This window comes from Malania oleifera, chromosome 8 (assembly GCF_029873635.1).
Source record: "Malania oleifera isolate guangnan ecotype guangnan chromosome 8, ASM2987363v1, whole genome shotgun sequence".
In the NCBI taxonomy this organism is placed as follows: domain Eukaryota; kingdom Viridiplantae; phylum Streptophyta; class Magnoliopsida; order Santalales; family Ximeniaceae; genus Malania; species Malania oleifera.
In genome coordinates, this window is record NC_080424.1 from 43,988,296 (window position 1) to 43,994,295 (window position 6,000).

Consider the following 6,000-nt stretch of genomic DNA (forward strand, 5'->3'; position numbering starts at 1 on the left):
ATTGTAAAAGTTTGTGAATTCATTTCTTTTATGTCGAGCTAATGCTCATTGTTGTCTTGTTTTGCTCCTTTTCTTGGAGATCTTTTGTAATTGTGGCTGTGTTGCAGTATTTGTAGGATGTGATGTGGTAATGTGTTGTGCAGTAGTGGTTATGTGACGTGATGCTAGCATACACAATGTAGACTTCTAAAGTGAACCCAACCTCCAGAAATATGACTATTCATAGTGTGTGTGTGTGTGTGTGTGTGTGTGATGGAATGTTCTAGCTTAGAATAATGAAAGTACAAAACAGAAAGGGAACTGCAGATCCTTAAAGGGGGAGAGTTATCCCAATAACATATTGTGTTCTATAGATTGATGTGCAGGGATGCTAGGCCTTTGAGAGGCAGGAGTAGTTAGTCATAGATTAATAATTAATTGATATGCGAGATCCTATAATTGTTGATGGAAAGCAGAGAATAGTAATAAAAAAAAAAAAAAAAAAAAAGGGCTTATCCCCAAAAAAAAATGTCGTACATTCACTAAACTGCCATGTTATTTTTGGTTTTTGGGATGTTTATGATCTAAAATGGAAGAAGAAAATGATAGTTAAAAATAAGAGGAAACAGAGTTGGATTGAAAACTCCACACTTAATTGACGAGGAAATGACCTCTAAAAAACAAATGGTTACAAGCACAAAAATAGGCATCACTAACATCATGCTAACCAACTCCTACAAACTAGGCAACAAATAATACACATTCAAATATGCTGCAATTAATTTATTCAACAAACCCTCCCTTAAACTGATGTTCCATACATGACATTAGTTTAATAAGACTCAAACTTTGAAATGCCATTCCTCATCAGTTTAATAAGACTCAAGCTTTGAAACGTCATTCCTCAGATAAAGTACTTTGAACTACAAACACCAAGTAACTCCCTGAGCTTCTGAAATACTGAAAATTTGAGAGGCTTTTCCTTTTGCAGACAAAAGATGAATCACTATTGGACACTCCATGTATCTACTAATGACACTTACAGCATGCATTATATTAGGCCTTGTTGCAAACAAATACATTAAGCTCCCCACAATATGCTTATAAAGAGTACTATTACCCTTCTTTCTTCCATCATCCTTGTTTAGCTTCAAACCAAACTCAAACGGTGTATTCACAGGATTACAATCCTTCATTTGAAACCTGTCCAAGATTTCTCCCACATATTTCTTTTGAGAAATAAGAATGCCAGGAGAAGACTGCAACACTTTTATGCCAAGAAAGTAATGCATCATGCCAAGATCAAACATTTCAAATTCAGGCATCATGGATTTCTTAAAGCTTTCAAACATGGTTGTATTACTTCCAGTATAGATTAGATCATCTACATATAAGCAAACAATGAGAATTTTCCCTCCATCCTCAATTTTTATGAAAAGTGTATGTTCATAACGACATTTTTGAAATTCTTCCTTCAAAAAATAAGTTTCTATACTATTATACGAAGCCCATGAGGCTTGTTTTATGTTTTAATCCATATAGAGCCTTCTATAGTCTATACACTTTTTGCTTATTTCTAGATTTCACATAACTAGGAGGTTGATCGATAAATACCAGTTCCTTCAAATCTCCATGGAGGAACGCCAACTTCACGTCTAGCTAGAAAATAGGCCATGAGTTCTGAGCTGCTAATGCAATCACGAATCTGATTGTGTCATGCCTTGCAATTGGAGTAAAGACTTCTTTATAATCAACACCACACTCCTGCTTATAGCCCTTAGCCACCAAGCGTGCCTTGTACTTGTCTACTTCATCATTCTCCTTCAGCTTTGTCTTGTAAATCCACTTCACACCAATTTTTTTGTGCCCTTTTGGAAGTTCAGATAACTCCCAAGTGTCATTCTTTTCGATGACTGGAATTTTAGCATCCATAGCCTTCCGCCATTTTGATTCTTTGACAGTACTTTCAAACACAGTAGGATCAAAATTTGAAAATAGAGCAAAATTAGTGAGTGGGTCTTCAGATTGATCAATTCCAGTTACTTCATAATCTGACATCCATGCTAGCCTCCTTCGAACACGATGAGAACGTGATTCAGTTGCTACTTCTGGTGCCGTTGGAGTGACTTCAGAGGCTACAAGAGTTTCATTTTGAGGATTCTCAAATGCATTAGTTGTTGGAGCAAGGTGTTGCTGTGGCTAGTTTGCTTCATCACCATCTTCTCCATCAAAACTAGTTGGAATTGGCTCTCTAACTACATTTTTGCTCCATTCCTAGATTTGATCTTCATCGAAAACAACGTCTTGACTGATAAGTATTTTCTTAGTGTTAGGATTGTAAAGCTTATAAGCTTTTGACTGATCACTAAGACAAAGAAAAATACATTTTTCTCCCTTGTCATCTAGCTTCTTCCTCTTCTGATATGGAATATGGGCATATGCAACACACCCAAAAATTCTGAAGTGATCAACAGCTGGTTTCTATCTGCTCCATGCTTCCTCTAGTGTCTTATTTTGAGCAACAAGTGTGAGACTTCTATTCAATATATGAATGTTCTAGTTAACTGCTTCAGGCCAGAAGCTTTTTGGAATACAGCTCCTTATTAAAAGACTTCGCACCATATTTAGAATAGTGTGATTCTTTCTTTCACAAACGCCATTCTGTTGGGGCGTATAAGTTGTTGTAAGCTACCGCTTGATTCCATGAGTCTCACAAAAACTTGCAAATTCATGCGAGTTATATTCTTCACCATGATCTATGCGAAGAATTTTTATAGGATTGCCAACTTCTTTCTCAACTTGCACTTTATATCTTTTAAAGGCTAGAAAGGCTTCAGACTTCTTTTGCAAAAAATAAACCCAACTTTTGCTACTAAAATCATCAATGAAGGTAAGTATATATCTCTTACGTCCATTAGAGCATGGAGTTATTGGCCCGCAAATGTCTGAATGAACAAGCTCCAGTGCAGCCTTCATCCTCCATGATTTCCCTTGTGGGAATTGATTACGGTGTTTGCTACCAACACATTCTTCACAAACTTCAGAAGGAGCTGTACATTGAGGAAGATTTGTCACCATATTCTTCTATTGTAAAGTTTTCAGCCTGCCAAAGCTAAGATGCCCATAGCGAAAATGCCATAGCCATTCCTTCTCTCCCAATCTTGCAGAAAGACATGAGTGAGCAGTGTCATGGAGATACAATGGAAACATTCTCTTGGCTGTCATGCTGACTTGAGCTATCAAGCCCAACTTCTCAACTTCAACTTTGCAGACTCCATTTTTTATAGAGATTTCATGTCCCTTTTCTTGTGGCTGACCAACACTGAGTAAATTTGTTCTCAAATATGGAACAAATAGAACATTAGAATTAGTTTGAATAGAATTTCTATTGGTTTGAATTGCTACCTTTCCCTTTCCCATAACAAAGACTATAGAGCCATCTTCAAACTTCACAACATCACGAAAAGTTTCATCCAATTTAGAGAATACAAATTTCTCTCCACTCATATGGTTGCTGCAGCCAGTGTCTAAGTACAACAAGAATTTCTCATGGGCTTCCTCCTTCACGTGACAAGCCATCAACAAAGACACTTCTTCTCCCTTCTCAGCAAAATTGGACTACTTTCCACCATCTCTCCTTAGATTAGTACGACACTATGACTTGTAGTGGCCTAACTTGTGACACCTGTAGCATTCAACTCCTGATTTGTCTGCTGACTTTGACTTGGAAGGTGTTGAATGATTGTTGTTGTTGTCATGGCCTTTTCCTCTCCTTTGAGAATCAAAATCTGTAGATTTCTGATTTGAGTATCTACTATTATTGCCACCTCCGCCCCTTCCTCATCCTTGACCTCCTCCTTTTGATGTCGAGGCTTGTAACGCTTGCTCCTCGTTGTCTTGCCAATTCATTTTCTGCTCATGAACCAACAAAGAACTCTACAATTCATCAATGGACATACTGTCAATGTCTTTAGATTCCTTAACTGAACAAGCAACTTGGTTGAATTTTATTGTCATCAAACAAAGAATATTCTCAATGATAGTGACATCTGTCATTTTGTCGCCATGGATTCTTATCTTATTTGCAATTTCCATCTTCTTGGAGAAGTAATCAGTCACTGATTCTCTAGACTCCATGTGTAAAGTTTCGAAATTGCCTCGAAGTGCTTGCAGCTGTGCACTTTTTGCCTTTGTTGTCCCCTCATACTTCTTCTTCATAAAGTTTCTTTACAAAGAATGGTTTCCAGGATGGAGCGATCAATTTCCTGGAAGAGATAATTATTTGCTTTGAGATACTTCAACTTCTGCCCTTCAAACTCCACCTTCTATGCATTTTCAGCACAACACCTGTTGCTGGTTTTTCTACTCTAGAAACAACAACTGTCCAATATTCTTTGGACCTCAAAAAATTCTCCTTGAGCATGCTCCAATCGTCATAGTGACCATCAAAGCGCAGAATGGCTGGTTGCACAAAAGTTTCAGAAGCCATTGTGGAACTCTAACCTCGCTCTAATACCACTGATGTAAAATGGAAGAAGAACACGCTAAATTTAAAAACAAGGGGAAGCAGAGTTGGACTGAAAACTCCACACTTCATTGATAAGGAAATGACCTTTATATAGGCTAAAAAACAAACGGTTACAAGCACAAAAATAGGCACCACTAACATCATGCTAACCAACTTCTACAAACCAAGCACGACTCACACCATGCTAAACAACTCCTAGGCACCACTAACATTATGCTAACAAATTCCTACAAACTAGGCAACAAACAAAACACATTCTAATGTGTTGCTACTAATTTATTCAACTGTTTACTATTATATAGTATGGTATTTAATCACTTATTGAAGATATTTAATCATGCTAAATAACTAAAAATGTAAATCTATACTATATTATTAAAACAGGCTTATGTGACCTTACATGTTTCCAAATGCTTATCTAATTTTTTCTAAAAATTTACAAATTTTAATTAATTACAAATTTTAATTGATTTGTAAAGTGCTTAGTGCTATTGGTCACTTATTATTAAATTGTGTTTTGTTTTGTAGAAAATAAATATATTGAAATCTCTCTCCATTACCCTGAGAATCACTCTTTGTGTGTGTCTCTCTCACGTAGATCTCTCTCTCTCTCTCTCTCTCTCTCTCTCTCTCTCTCTCTCTCTCTCTCTCTCCATGCACTTTATTTTAATAATCCTACAAAACCTTGCAAAGAAAAATCGAAATCTTCTCCCCTAAATCCTCATGATTTGTTAAATACTCTATTATCCTTTCTTCCTCAAACCCTAAATGCATGATTTGACCCTTTGACTCCCCTGTTCTCCTTTAGAAAACATTGGCACCCCCCAAACAAATAGGTACATATTTGGCTATTGCTATTTATTTATTTATTTTGATTTTGTTGTAAACTAAATGATGCACAAAGTCATGACAATAATCCATAGTTAATTTATGTATAGATGTTAGTTTTTTGTTCTTTTCCAAATCTCAAATTGCAGTCTCTTTCACGCCAATCTTGCTTTAGTTTGACAAAAGTTGGTCATGGTTGTGTGTGTTTGTATTTATGATGTGTTTGTTAAAATGTGTAAGTTCCTTATGTTTTTTATTTTCTTTTTTAATTGCTTATGTGTTTTTTTTATGGGCTCAAATTTAATGCCTTTGACAACATTTGTTGTACAATGTTTTCGTTCGTTTTGTAGGCTTATTTTCACATAAACATATCAATAAATGGTTATTGTTGTGAAATAAATGGTGGATGTCACCATCCGAATAAATGCCTCCAACTACTCCCATCACTCTTGCTCCATCAATCATCCACCTTTTCCATGCTCCGTTGAATAATGAAGCAAAGACAAAATAAATACTATGCTCACATGCTCCTTCTATGGCTATAAAAGGAGGTACAAATGAGGAGAGGAGTGTGCGCATAAATTAAAAGAGAATCAGACTGAGAAGAAGGTAAACTTAGACAGAAAGAGGAGAAGCAGAAGAGAAAAGAGAAAGTGAGATATTTT